Source organism: Arachis hypogaea, chromosome 14 (assembly GCF_003086295.3).
Source record: "Arachis hypogaea cultivar Tifrunner chromosome 14, arahy.Tifrunner.gnm2.J5K5, whole genome shotgun sequence".
NCBI classification, from domain to species: Eukaryota; Viridiplantae; Streptophyta; class Magnoliopsida; order Fabales; family Fabaceae; genus Arachis; species Arachis hypogaea.
Window position 1 is genome coordinate 110,184,516 of NC_092049.1, and position 14,007 is coordinate 110,198,522.

Below are 14,007 nucleotides of genomic sequence, written 5' to 3' on the forward strand. Positions count from 1 at the left end.
TCTTAGAGGGTCCTGACAAGTTGTCAATTACTATCTTCTTGTCTATGCTAGAGACCTTCTGTAAATCTTCTTTCTTTCAAGCTTATCCTCAATTAATAACTTTGAAAATCTCATAGAGATTATGACTTGAATCAAATCAATTCTTTTTTTAATCTTCATTTCTGTTATTCCCTCCATACCAGAAGATATTCTTATATTTATTTTTATATAATTTTTTATTTAATCTCGTATTTTTTTATCTTCTTGTAGATTCTCTAAATAATTGATTGATTTTTCAAACTAAAGAGAATCATGACTTTGAGTTGTACCAAGTCGGAAAGTGAGCGGATTTATTTTTTGTCCCATAATTTTCCACTACTTTACATAAAATGGTATGCCCTAGTTGTGCACTTTGTTCTTTTATATCCATTAAACTTTTTATTTAAAAACATAATATATCATCTCCTTTTGACTTAATTTGCTTCTGCAGAATAAATGCAAAAACTGAAAAAAAATACTCAATTGAATAAAATGTAAATTATAGTATCATAACCATTTTTTTTATCCACATCCACAAATCTCATTTATTCCTATTCATGTTTTGTGTTGTGAACAGACATTTCTATTGGTATAATTTTTATCTTTATTTTTCTAATATATAAATATTATAATTGATCGAATTTGTTTGACTTTAAGATGATTCCAGCCTTCAAGAGATATAGTGTAAAAGTTGGTTGTTTGAATTATGATTTTGGAACTCTCAGTAGTACTTTATATTGATCAGTTTCTATGGAGGGATGGCAGCATAATTGACACCATACTAAAGATTGATCAGAACACATCTATCCACTCTAGAGAAAAGTTTGCATGTCTATACGTAGAGATTGAACTAATAAGAAAATTAGTCTAGCAATTCAAGTCAAGGAAGGGATTTCAGAGTTAAATATGAAGGCTTACACTTTATATGCTTTGGTTGTGGTAAGTATGGCCATAGGAAGAAAATGTGTATGGGAGGAGACAGTCAAAAGGTTGAGACTTAAGTGGTGGTAAATAACTCGGTTGGTACTTCGACAGAATCTCCAAATAAGAATGGTGCAGATGAGGCAGAATTGGCCCCGAAAATTTTAAATTCAGATAAACCTTTGGTGATGATTGAGGAGCAAAATTCATTTCTTTTAAGAAGTGATGTCATTATGAACCAGGAGGGCATTTCGGGATGCTTTGTGCCATGGATGTTAGCTAAACGGCACCAAGGCAAGAATGGAAAGAGTAACAACCCAAACGTAATGAAGCCCAACAAAAACAAAAGTTAATCATATTTTTTATACCAAATCTTAGAGAGAGAAGAATCCGATAATTTGGACCATCCCCCAACTAGTGGAAAAAAGTCCTTGGATAAAGCGAAACAAATAGCACTTACTACTAGGAACAAAAATATGTACAACCCAAACAAATACCTTTAAACAAGTTTCAGGTTGTAGCGGTCCATAAAAGGAGTACAAGAGATGGACCAAATGGATCAAAGAAGACAAAAAGGCATACCCCCTAGGTTCATTTTAGAGAAAGAAAAAGCAGTAGTAATAGAGTACTCAGATTCATAAAGGGAAGGAGTACTAGGAGACCTTGGAGGTGATGAAATACGCTTGAAGCCAGGAAGGCGGCGACTTCTTATCTCTAGCTGGAGCCTTTTTTGTTCAGATTAGTCATCCCACTAAGGAACCATGGCCGTTGTGGAATTTCTCAGGAGAAGTTTGAAGAATGCCAACTTTGTGACTAATCCACTTGACACCCAAGATCCAGCTCCAGTCATGATGTGCTGAATTTCTCAGATCAATAACTCGTGTTTGAGGAAGATTCAGTGATAATGACAGTTGATTAACCTACTACATCTATAAGTTATCTTTTTTTTGCTATTTGTTTTGTATCTTTCTCACCTTTCTAGTTATTTTATGTTTTTTCTAAGGATATAATAACCTAGAATTGTAAAAAGGTGGGTAACAAAGGTTTTCCTTTGTTAATTAAGAATATTTATCGCAGTATAAGGCTATTCTTTTTGTTTGTTAAAGGCACATTTCGGACTCTAAAAATAATAATATTGCTAAAAATTTTGGTTTTTCATATTGGTACCTTATGGAAGGCATTGGATTTTTAGGAGGTATCTAGATTTGTGAAATTCTTCTATTTGGAATGTGAGGTGATTGAAGCACACAGACAATTTATTCACCTAAAATTAGGTTCCTATCAAAAGAATAAGTGGTTCTTCACTGCGGCTCATGAAATGAACTGTGGAAGGGATTAAGAAGAATAGTCGATTAGGGACTAATGAATGGTGTATTGAGGGTGATTTTAACTGTATTCTATCTATAGCAAATACTGGAGATAGTTCGAATCTATATAATGATCACCAATATTCTATCTATTGGATTATGGTCTCCAGTACTTAAGCTTCCAAGGTCAACTATTCACTTGGCAAAATAGGACTATTAAAAGAAGATTGGACATATATGTGGCTACAGATAATTGGTCTCAATGCTTCAATTAACTTAAGGTTTAACATATGTCGAAGTTAAAGTCAAATCATGTACCCGTCTTGTTAAATTTGTCTTTTGAAGAACCTAGTGTTGCCTGCTCTTTCTGGTTCCTAACTCCCTGGCTGACACATGAAGACTTCAATAATCTCTTAAAGAATAATTGACAAAGGGATACTTGAGTTGGTGAATAATATTGCAAAATTTATGGAGCTTGCTAAAGTGTAGAACAAGGAGGTGTTTGGGGAGTTACTTAGACAAGTTGTAGTCAAGCCTATTCCTAGATTAGTTGCAGCCAAACTTTGGAGAGAATTAGAGACCCTGCTAAATCAGAAAGAGATTTATTGGGCAATACTTCCGCTGCATTGTAGATCAACTTTGGCAATTGGAAAACATCTTATTTCCAAAGTACCACCACCTTTAGGAAAAAAAGAAATAAAGTAAAAATGTTAAAGAATGTAGATAGGGTATGGGTGGAAGATGTATAAGAACTTCATGACCTTGAGGTCTAGTGATGAGCGGATAATTTATACGCTTTTTGGCATTGTTTTTACATAGTTTTTAGTATGATTTAGTTAGTTTTTAATATATTTTTATTAGTTTTTAATTAAAATTCACATTTCTAGACTTTACTATGAGTTTGTGTGTTTTTTTGTGATTTTAGGTATTTTCTGGCTGAAATTGAGGGACCTGAGCAAAAATCAGATTCAGAGGTTGAAGAAGGACTGCAGATGCTGTTGGATTCTGACCTCTCTGCACTCAAAGTGGATTTTATGGAGCTACAGAACTCCAAATGGCGCGCTCTCAATTGCGTTGGAAAGTAGACATCCAGGGCTTTCCAGCAATATATAATAGTCCATACTTTTCCCGATTTTAGATGATGCAAATTGGCGTTAAACGCCAGTTCCATGCTGCATTCTGGAGTTAAACGCCAGAAACAGGTTGCAAAGTGGAGTTAAACGCCAGAAACAGGTTACAAACTGGCGTTCAACTCCAAGAGAAGCCTCTACACGTGTAAAGCTCAATGCTCAGCCCAAGCACTCACCATGTGGGCCCCGGAAGTGGATTTCTGCATCATTTACTCATTTCTGTAAACTCTAGTAACTAGTTTAGCATAAATAGGAATTTTTACTATTGTATTTACATCTTTTGTTCATCTTTGGATTATCTTTTGATCCTTTGATCATGTTCAGGGGGCTAGCCATTCGGCCATGCCTGAACCTTATCACTTATGTATTTTCAACGGTAGAGTTTCTACACTCCATAGATTAAGGTGTGGAGCTCTGCTGTTCCTCATGAATTAATACAAAGTACTACTGTTTTTCTATTCAATTCAAGCTTATTCCTTCTCTAAGATATCCATTCGCACCCAAGAACATGATGAATGTGATGATTATGTGATGTTCATCATCATTCTCACCCATGAACGCGTGCCTGACAAACACTTCCGTTCTACATGCAAACAAGCTAGAATGAGTATCTCTTAGATATCTAATATAGAGGACCGAGTCCGAGATATTAGAATCTTCGTGGTATAAATTAGAATCCATGGATGGCCATTCTTGAGATCCGGAAAGTCTAAACCTTGTCTGTGGTATTCCGAGTAGGATCTGGGAAGGGATGGCTGTGACGAGCTTCAAACTCGCGAGTGCTGGGCGTAGTGACAGACGCAAAAGGATAGTAAATCCTATTCCAGTATGATCGAGAACCGACAGATGATTAGCCATGCAGTGATAGCGCATTGGACCATTTTCACGGAGAGGATGGGATGTAGCCATTAACAACGGTGATGCCCTACATAAAGCTTGCCATGGAAGGGAGTAGGAATGATTGGATGAAGACAGCAGGAAAGCAGAGGTTCAGAGGAACGAAAGCATCTCTATACGCTTATCTGAAATTCTCACCAATGAATTACATAAGTATCTCTATCCTAGTTTATATTTTATTTATCTTTTAATTATTAAAACTCTATAACCTTTTGAATCCGCCTGACTGAGATTTACAAGGTGACCATAGCTTGCTTCAAGCCGACAATCTCCGTGGGATCGACCCTTACTCACGTAAGGTTTATTACTTGGACGACCCAGTGCACTTGCCGGTTAGTTGTATCGAAATTGTGAAAGAGAACTAAAATTATGAACGTGCGTATTAAGTTTTTAGCGCCGTTACCAAGGAATGAACGATCACGATTTCGTGCACCAAGTTTTTGGCGCCGTTGCCGGGGATTTTTTCGAGTTTGGACAACTGACGGATCATCTTGTTGCTCAGATTAGGTAAATTTTATTTTAATTTCAAGCTTTTTATTTCTTATTTTCGAAAAAAAAATTATTTTCAAAAATATATTTTTCTTCAGAATTTTTAAGAATGAATTCTAGAGTTTCATGAAGCACGTTGAAGCCTGGCTGGCTGTAAAGCCATGTCTAATTCATTTGGACCAAGGCTTCCACTTATCAGCATATGAAGTTGGATGAAGTATCAGTTGTTGTATGTCTGATTTGTATCTGCTAAAGCTTGGCTGGCCATTGGCCATGTCTAGTGTTTTGGACCGGAGCTTTCACTAAAAGCTTGGCTGGCTAGTAAGCCATGTCTAATTCCTGGACCGGAGCTTTAGACTAACATTGCAAGATTCCTAGAATTCTCATTAAAAATTCTGAAATCCTTATTTTCTTTTCCAAAATATTTTCGAAAAATCCAAAAATTTTTTTTATAAAATCATAAAATCAAAAATAATTTTTGTGTTTCTTGTTTGAGTCTTGAGTCAAATTTTAAGTTTGGTGTTAATTGCATGTTTTTAAAATTTGTGCATTTTTCGAAAACTCATGCATGTGTTCTTCATGATCTTCAAGTTGTTCTTGACAAGTCTTCTTGTTTGATCTTCATATTTTCTTGTTTTATGTCTTTTCTAGTTTTTCATATGCATTTTTAATTTGTTAGTGTCTAAAGTTTAAAAATTTCTAAGTTTGGTGTCTTGCATGTTTTCTTTTATTGAAATTTTTTCAAAAATACATACTTGATGTTCATCATGATCTTCAAAGTGTTCTTGGTGTTCATCTTTGCATTCAAAGTGTTCTTGCATATTTTTCTTGTTTTGATTCATAATTTTCATGTTTTAAGTCTTTTTGATGTTTTTCTTTTTCATCATTAAAAATCCAAAAATCAAAAAAATATCTTTCCCTTTTTCTTCTCATCAAATTCAAAAATTTGAATTGACTTTTTCAAAAAAATTTTAAAATCTAGTTGTTTCTTATAAGTCAAATCAAATTTTCAATTTAAAAATTCTATCTTTTTCAAATCTTTTTCAAAAATCAAATCTTTCTCATTTTTCTTTCATAATTTTCGAAATTTTCAAAATTAATTTTCAAAAATCCTTTTCATATTTTCGAAAATCTTATTAGCATTTAATGTGATTGATTCTAAAATTTTAAGTTTGTTACTTGCCTAGTAAGAAAGGTTCAATCTTTAAAATTTTAAATCATATCTTTTAGTTTCTTGTTAGTCAAGTAATCAACTTTAATTTCAAAATTAAATCTTTTTAAATTTCTTTTTCAATTCTTTTTTAAAATAAGTTTCAATCACATCTTTTCAAAATCAATTTCAAAATCTTTTCTAACTTCTTTTCTAACCTCTTATCTTTTCAAAAATTGATTTTCAAATCTTTTTCAAACTAATCCTATCTTTTTGTTTGATTCTTATCTTTTTTTTTCAAAACTACCTAACTAATTCTATCTCTAATTTTCAAAAATCACCTTCATCTTTTTCAAAATTCCTTTTTAAATTAACTAATTGTTTTAATTTTAATTTAGTTTGATTTAATTTTTCCTTTCTTAATTTTTGAATTTTTAATTTTAATTCTAATTTAAAAACAAAAATACTTTTATTTTATTTTATCTAATTTTTCGAAAATTCTTCTCCCTCACCTCCTTTTATTTATTTATTTATTTACTAACACTCCTCTTCATCTAAGAATTCGAACCTATTTCTCACTCTTGTGTTTGGATTCTCCATCTTCTATTCATATCTTCTTCTACTCACATAAAGGAATCTCTATACTGTGACATAGAGGATTCCATATTTTCTTTTCTGTTTTCTTCTTTTTCATATGAACAGGAACAAGGATAAGAACATTTTTGTTGAAGCTGATCCTGAACCTGAAAGGACTCTGAAGAAGAAGCTAAGGGAAGCTAAAGCACAACTCTCTGGAGAAAATCTGACAGAAATTTTTGAAAAAGAAGGAGATATGGCCGAAAATAATAACAATGCAAGGAAGATGCTTGGTGACTTTACTGCACCAAATTCTAACTTACATGGAAGAATCATCTCAATTCCTACCATTGGAGCAAACAACTTTGAGCTTAAACCTCAATTAGTTTCTCTGATGCAACAGAACTGCAAGTTTCATGGACTTCCATCTGAAGATCCTTTTCAGTTCTTAACTGAGTTCTTGCAGATCTGTGATACTGTTAAGACCAATGGGGTTGATCCCGAGGTCTACAGGCTTATGCTTTTCCCATTTGCTGTAAGAGACAGAGCTAGAATATGGTTGGACTCTCAACCTAAGGATAGCCTGAACTCTTGGAATAAGCTGGTCACGGCTTTCTTAGCCAAGTTCTTTCCTCCTCAAAAGCTTAGTAAGCTTAGAGTGGATGTTCAAACCTTCAAACAGAAAGAAGGTGAATCCCTCTATGAAGCTTAGGAGAGATACAAGGAACTGACCAAAAAGTGTCCTTCTGACATGCTTTCAGAATGGACCATCTTGGATATATTCTATGATGGTCTGTCTGAGCTATCAAAGATGTCACTGGACCATTCTGCAGGTGGATCCATTCACCTAAAGAAAACGCCTGCAGAAGCTCAAGAACTCATTGACATGGTTGAAAATAACCAGTTTATGTACACTTCTGAAAGGAATCCTGTGAATAATAGGACGCCCATGAGGAAGGGAGTTCTTGAAATTAATACTCTGAATGCCATATTGGCTCAGAATAAAATATTAACTCAGCAAGTCAATATGATCTCTCAGAGTCTGAATGGATTGAAGGAATCTTCCAACAGTACTAAAGAGGCATCTTCTGAAGAAGAAGCTTATGATCCTGAGAACCCTGCAATAGCAGAGGTGAATTACATGGGTGAACCCTATGGAAACACCTATAATCCCTCATGGAGGAATCATCCAAATTTCTCATGGAAGGATCAACAAAAGCCTCAACAAGGCTTTAATAATGGTGGAAGAAACAGGTTTAGCAATAGCAAGCCTTTTCCATCATCCACTCAGCAACAGACAGAGAATTCTAAGCAGAATCTATCTAGCTTCGCAAATATAGTCTCTGATCTATCTAAGGTCACTTTAATTTTCATGAATGAAACAAGGTCCTCCATTAGAAATTTGGAGGCACAAGTGGGCCAGCTGAGTAAAAGAGTCACTGAAACTCCTTCCAGCACTCTCACAAGCAATACAGAAGAGAATCCAAAAAGAGAGTGCAAGGCCATTGATTTAACCATCATGGCCGAACCTACAAGGGAGGGAGAGGACGTGAATCCCAGTAAGGAAGACCTCCTGGGACGTCCAGTGATCAACAAGGAGTTTTCCTCTGAGGAACCAAAGGAATCTGAGGCTCATCTAGAGACCATAGAGATTCCATTGAACCTCCTTATGCCATTCATGAGCTCTGATGAGTATTCTTCTTCTGAAGAGAATGAAGATGTCACTGAAGAGCAAGTTGCCAAGTACCTTGGTGCAATCGTGAAGCTGAATGCCAAATTATTTGGTAATGAGACTTGGGAAGATGAACCTCCCTTGCTCATCAATGAATTGAGTGATCTGGATCAACTGACATTGCCTCAGAAGAAACAGGATCCTGGAAAGTTCTTAATACCTTATACCATAGGCACCATGGCCTTTGAGAAGGCTCTATGTGACCTTGGGTCAGGGATAAACCTCATGCCACTCTCTGTAATGGAGAAACTGGGAATCTTTGAGGTGCAAACTGCCAGAATCTCATTAGAAATGACAGACAACTCAAGAAAACAGGCTTATGGACAAGTAGAGGACGTGCTAGTAAAGGTTAAAGGCCTTTACATCCCTGCTGATTTCATAATCCTAGACACTGGAAAGGATGAGGATGAATCCATCATCCTTGAAAGACCCTTCCTAGCCACAGCAAGAGCTGTGATTGATGTGGACAGAGGAGAATTGATCCTTCAACTGAATGAGGACAATCTTGTGTTTAAAACTCATGGATCTCCTTCTGTAACCATGGAGAGGAAGCATGAAAAGCTTCTCTCACTACAGAGTCAACCAAAGCCCCCAAAATCAAACTCTAAGTTTGGTGTTGAACCCCCACATTCAAACTCTAAGTTTGGTGTTGGGAGGTTCCAACAATGCTCTGAACATCTGTGAGGCTCCATGAGAGCTCACTGTCAAGCTATTGATATTAAAGAAGCGCTTATTGGGAGGCAACCCAATGTTATCTAATTATATTTATTTATTTTCTATTGTTATTTCGTGTTTTATTAGGTTGATGATTATGTGGAGTCACAAAAACTACTGAAAAATAAAAAACAAAATGAAAAACAGCAGAAAAAAATAGCACACCCTGGAGGAGAGCAGTCTGGCATTTAAACGCCAGAAACAAGCATCTGTCTGGCGTTTAACGCCAGAAACAGGCACCAAGCTGGCGTTAAATGCCACAACAGAGCATGGAAGTGGCATTTAACGCCAGAAACAAGCAGCAGTCTGGCGTTAAATGCCAGTATTGCATGTATAGGGCGTTTTACACGTCTAAAAGGTGCAGGGATGAAAAACCCTTGACACCTCAGGATCTGTGGACCCCACAGGACCCCCACCTACCCTTTTTCTCTCCTCTTCACACCTTTTCATGACTCTCTTCTCCAAATACCCTTCACCAATCACATCCATCCTCTCTTCCCCAAAAACCCTACCTACCTTCAAATTCAAACTAATTTCCCTCCCAAACCTAACCCTAATGGCCGAAACTTCACCCTCCCCCCACTCCTATATAAACCTCTCATTCCTTCTTCATTTTCACACAACACAACCCTAAATTCACCCTTGGCCGAAACAACCTCTCTCTCCCTCTCCTCCATTTCTCTTCTTCTACTTCTTCTTTCTTTCTTCTTTTGCTCAGGGACGAGCAAACATTTTAAGTTTGGTGTGGTAAAAAGCATTGCTTTTTATTTTCCATAACCATTAATGGCACCTAAGGCCAGAGAAACCTCTAGAAAGAGGAAAGGGAAGGAAATTGCTTCCACCTCTGAGTCATGGGAGATGGAAAGATTCATCTCAAAGGTCCATCAAGACCACTTCTATGAAGTTGTGGCCAAGAAGAAAGTGATCCCTGAGGTTCCTTTCAAGCGCAAAAAGAATGAGTATCCAGAGATCCGACTTGAGATCCAAAGAAGAGGTTGGAAAGTTCTCACCAACCCCATTCAACAAGTCGGGATCCTAATGGTTCAAGAGTTCTATACAAACGCATGGATCACTAGGAACCCTGATCAAAGTGTGAACCCGAATCCAAAGCATTGGCTTACTATGGTTCGGGAGAAATACTTAGATTTTAGTCCAGAAAATGTAAGGCTGGCGTTCAACTTGCCAATGATGGAAGAGAACGCACGCCCCTACACAAGAAGGGTCAACTTTGATCAAAGGTTGGACCAAGTCTTCATAGACATATGTGAGGAAGGAGCTCAATGGAAAATTGACTCAAGAGGCAAGCCGGTTCAATTAAGAAGGCATGACCTCAAACCAGTGGCTAGGGGATAGCTAGAGTTCATTCAACGCTCAATTATTCCTACTAGTAACCGGTCTGAAGTTACTATAGACCGGGCCATCATGATCCATAGTATCATGATTGGAGAAGAGGTGGAAGTTCATGAAATTATACCTCAAGAACTCTACAAGGTGGCTGACAAGTCCTCCACTTGGGCAAGGTTAGCCTTTCCTCACCTCATTTGCCACCTCTGCAATTCGGCTGGAATTGACATAGAGGGAGACATCCTCATTGAAGAGGACAAGCCCATCACTAAGAAAAGAATGGAACAAATAAGAGATCATGGACCTCAACATGAGCATAAGGAAATTCCTCACCATGAAATCCCTGAGATGCCTCAGGGGATGCACTTTCCTCCACAGAATTATTGGGAGCAAATCAATACTTCTCTAGGAGAATTAAGTTCCAACATGGGACAACTAAGGGTGGAGCATCAAGAGCACTCCATCATCCTCCATGAAATTAGAGAATATCAAAGAGCTATGAGGGAGGAGCAAGAAAGACAAGGAAGAGACATAGAGGAGCTCAAGAGCACCATTGGTTCTTCAAGGAGAAAAAGACGCCACTCTCACTAAGGTGGACTCATTCCTTAATTTCCTTGTCTATTTATTTTCTGTTTTTCGATTTTTGAGCCTTATGTGTTATTTATGTTTGTGCCTTTACTACATGATCATTAGTGTTTAAGTGTCTATGCCTTAAAGTTATGAATATGAATCCATCACCTCTCTTGAATGAAAAATGTTTTAATTACAAAAGAACAAGAAGTACATGATTTTGAATTCATCCTTGAAACTAGTTTAATTATTTTGATGTGGTGACAATACTTTTTGTTTTCTGAATGAATGCTTGAACAGTGCATATGTCTTTTGAATTTGATGTTTATGAATGTTAAATATGTTGGCTCTTGAAGAATAAGGAAAAAGGAGAAATGTTATTTGATAATCTGAAAAATCATAAAAATGATTCTTGAAGCAAGAAAAAGCAGTGAATACAAAAGCTTGTAGAAAAAATATGCGAAAAAAAAGAAAAAAAAAGAAAAAGAAAAAACAAGCAGAAAAAGCCAAAAGCTCTTTAAACCAATAGGCAAAAGCAAAAAGCCAATAGCCCTTAAAACCAAAAGGCAAGGGTAATAAAAAGGATCCAAGGCTTTGAGCATCAGTGGATAGGAGGGCCTAAAGGAATAAAATCCTGGCCTAAGCGGCTAAACCAAGCTGTCCCTAATCATGTGCTTGTGGCGTGAAGGTGTCAAGTAAAAACGTGAGACTGAGCGGTTAAAGTCAAGGTCCAAAGCAAAAACAGAGTGTGCTTAAGAACCCTGAACACCTCTAATTGGGGACTTTAGCAAAGCTGAGTCACAATCTGAAAAGGTTCACCCAGTTATGTGTCTGTGGCATTTATGTATCCAGTGGTAATACTGGAAAACAAAGTGCTTAGGGCCACGGCCAAGACTCATAAAGTAGCTGTGTTCAAGAATCAACATACTGAACTAGGAGAATCAATAACACTGTCTGAATTCTAAGTTCCTATAGATGCCAATCATTCTGAACCTCAATGAATAAAGTGAGATGCCAAAACTATTCAAGAGGCAAAAAGCTACAAGTCCCGCTCATATGATTGGAGCTAAGTTTCATTGATATTTTGGAATTTATAGTATATTCTCTTCTTTTTATCCTATTTGATTTTTAGTTCCTTGGGGACAAGCAACAATTTAAGTTTGGTGTTGTGATGAGCGGATAATTTATACACTTTTTGGCATTGTTTTTACATAGTTTTTAGTATAATTTAGTTAGTTTTTAATATATTTTTATTAGTTTTTAATTAAAATTCACATTTCTGGACTTTACTATGAGTTTGTGTGTTTTTCTGTGATTTCAGGTATTTTCTGGCTGAAATTGAGGGACCTGAGCAAAAATCAGATTCAGAGGTTGAAGAAGGACTGCAGATGTTGTTGGATTCTGACCTCCCTACACTCAAAGTGGATTTTCTGGAGCTACATAACTCCAAATGGCGCGCTCTCAATTGCGTTGGAAAGTAGACATCCAGGGCTTTCCAGAAATATATAATAGTCCATACTTTTTCCGATTTTAGATGATGCAAACTGGCGTTGAACACCAGTTCCATGCTGCTTTCTGGAGTTAAACGCCAGAAACAGGTTGCAAAGTGGAGTTAAACGCCAGAAACAGGTTACAAACTGGCGTTCAACTCCAAGAGAAGCCTCTACACGTGTAAAGCTCAATGCTCAGCCCAAGCACTCACCAAGTGGGCCCCGGAAGTGGATTTCTGCATCATTTACTCATTTCTGTAAACCCTAGTAACTAGTTTAGCATAAATAGGACTTTTTACTATTGTATTTACATCTTTTGTTCATCTTTGGATTATCTTTTGATCCTTTGATCATGTTCAGGGGGCTGGCCATTCGGCCATGCCTGAACCTTATCACTTATGTATTTTCAACGGTAGAGTTTCTACACTCCATAGATTAAGGTGTGGAGCTCTGCTGTTCCTCATGAATTAATACAAAGTACTACTGTTTTTCTATTCAATTCAAGCTTATTCCTTCTCTAAGATATCCATTCGCACCCAAGAACATGATGAATGTGATGATTATGTGACGCTCATCATCATTCTCACCCTTGAACGCGTGCCTGACAAACACTTCCGTTCTACATGCAAACAAGCTAGAATGAGTATCTCTTAGATATCTAATACAGAGGACCGAGTTCGAGATATTAGAATCTTCGTGGTATAAGTTAGAACCCATGGACGGCCATTCTTGAGATCCGAAAAGTCTAAACCTTGTCTGTGGTATTCCGAGTAGGATCTGGGAAGGGATGGCTGTGATGAGCTTCAAACTCGCGAGTGCTGGGCGTAGTGACAGACGCAAAAGGATAGTGATATGACCAGTAAACATCGGTTACGAGTTATAGCTCAGAAACGCTTAATCCTCAATTATAACCGACCTTTTTGAAGGACAGCATTAATCTCTAATTGATAACGTCGGATATGTAATTAATCCTCTCCTCAGACGTTACAACCTCATCCACACAGGTATAAAAGGACGAGGAAACAACCAAAGGTAAGATCATCTTTTGATGTAAAAAGAGTATTCATACACATATATTCCTTTGCTAACTTAAGCATTGTAGTGCCTTTGCAGGTACTCAACCTCCCCGTTCCAGTTAACCGACGTATACTACACTTTGCTGGGAAGGATCGCCGACCTTCGTCAAGAGCCGAGTTATACCTCCATTCACTCAGGCAAGAACAGATTGGCGCTAGAGGAAGGGCCACGTTTGAGATATTTCCTTTCGCGAGCCCTTGAAACCCTAACATTTGACGATGGCTGATGGGAAGCAGAAGCTGATGAATTACAAAAAATTATTAAATTTGATACGTTGCAAGTATAGTTCTTAATTCACCGAAAATTTGCCTATCAATTTAGAAATGTGTCACAAAGAGTTTAAATCAAAATTACTGGGAGTTTTAAGTCTCAGGTCGTCTCCCAACGAGTTGCAGAGAAGGGAGCTATCTTATTAATCAGAGGTTCGAAGAAGTTGAGGTAAGTAAATTGGAATTTAAACTGAGGAAAATTAAATGATATGAATAAAAAACCTTGACTGGGAATTGATTAGTTAGAATCTCTATCATTGATGGAATGATTTTTTAGATGGATTTATAATTAACGGTTACTCTGTTTAGTTATCCTTTACTAG

The 14,007-nt window shown here is 36.8% G+C and overlaps 1 non-coding gene across 1 annotated transcript; it reads right to left on the reverse strand.

Moving 5' to 3' along the window:
• Positions 1-7,137: 7,137 nt before the first annotated feature.
• On the reverse strand, positions 7,138-7,245 carry LOC112746516 (small nucleolar RNA R71). The gene has a single exon (XR_003174396.1). It is a non-coding gene; the product is annotated as a small nucleolar RNA R71 (small nucleolar RNA).
• Between the last annotated feature and the right edge of the window lie 6,762 nt (positions 7,246-14,007).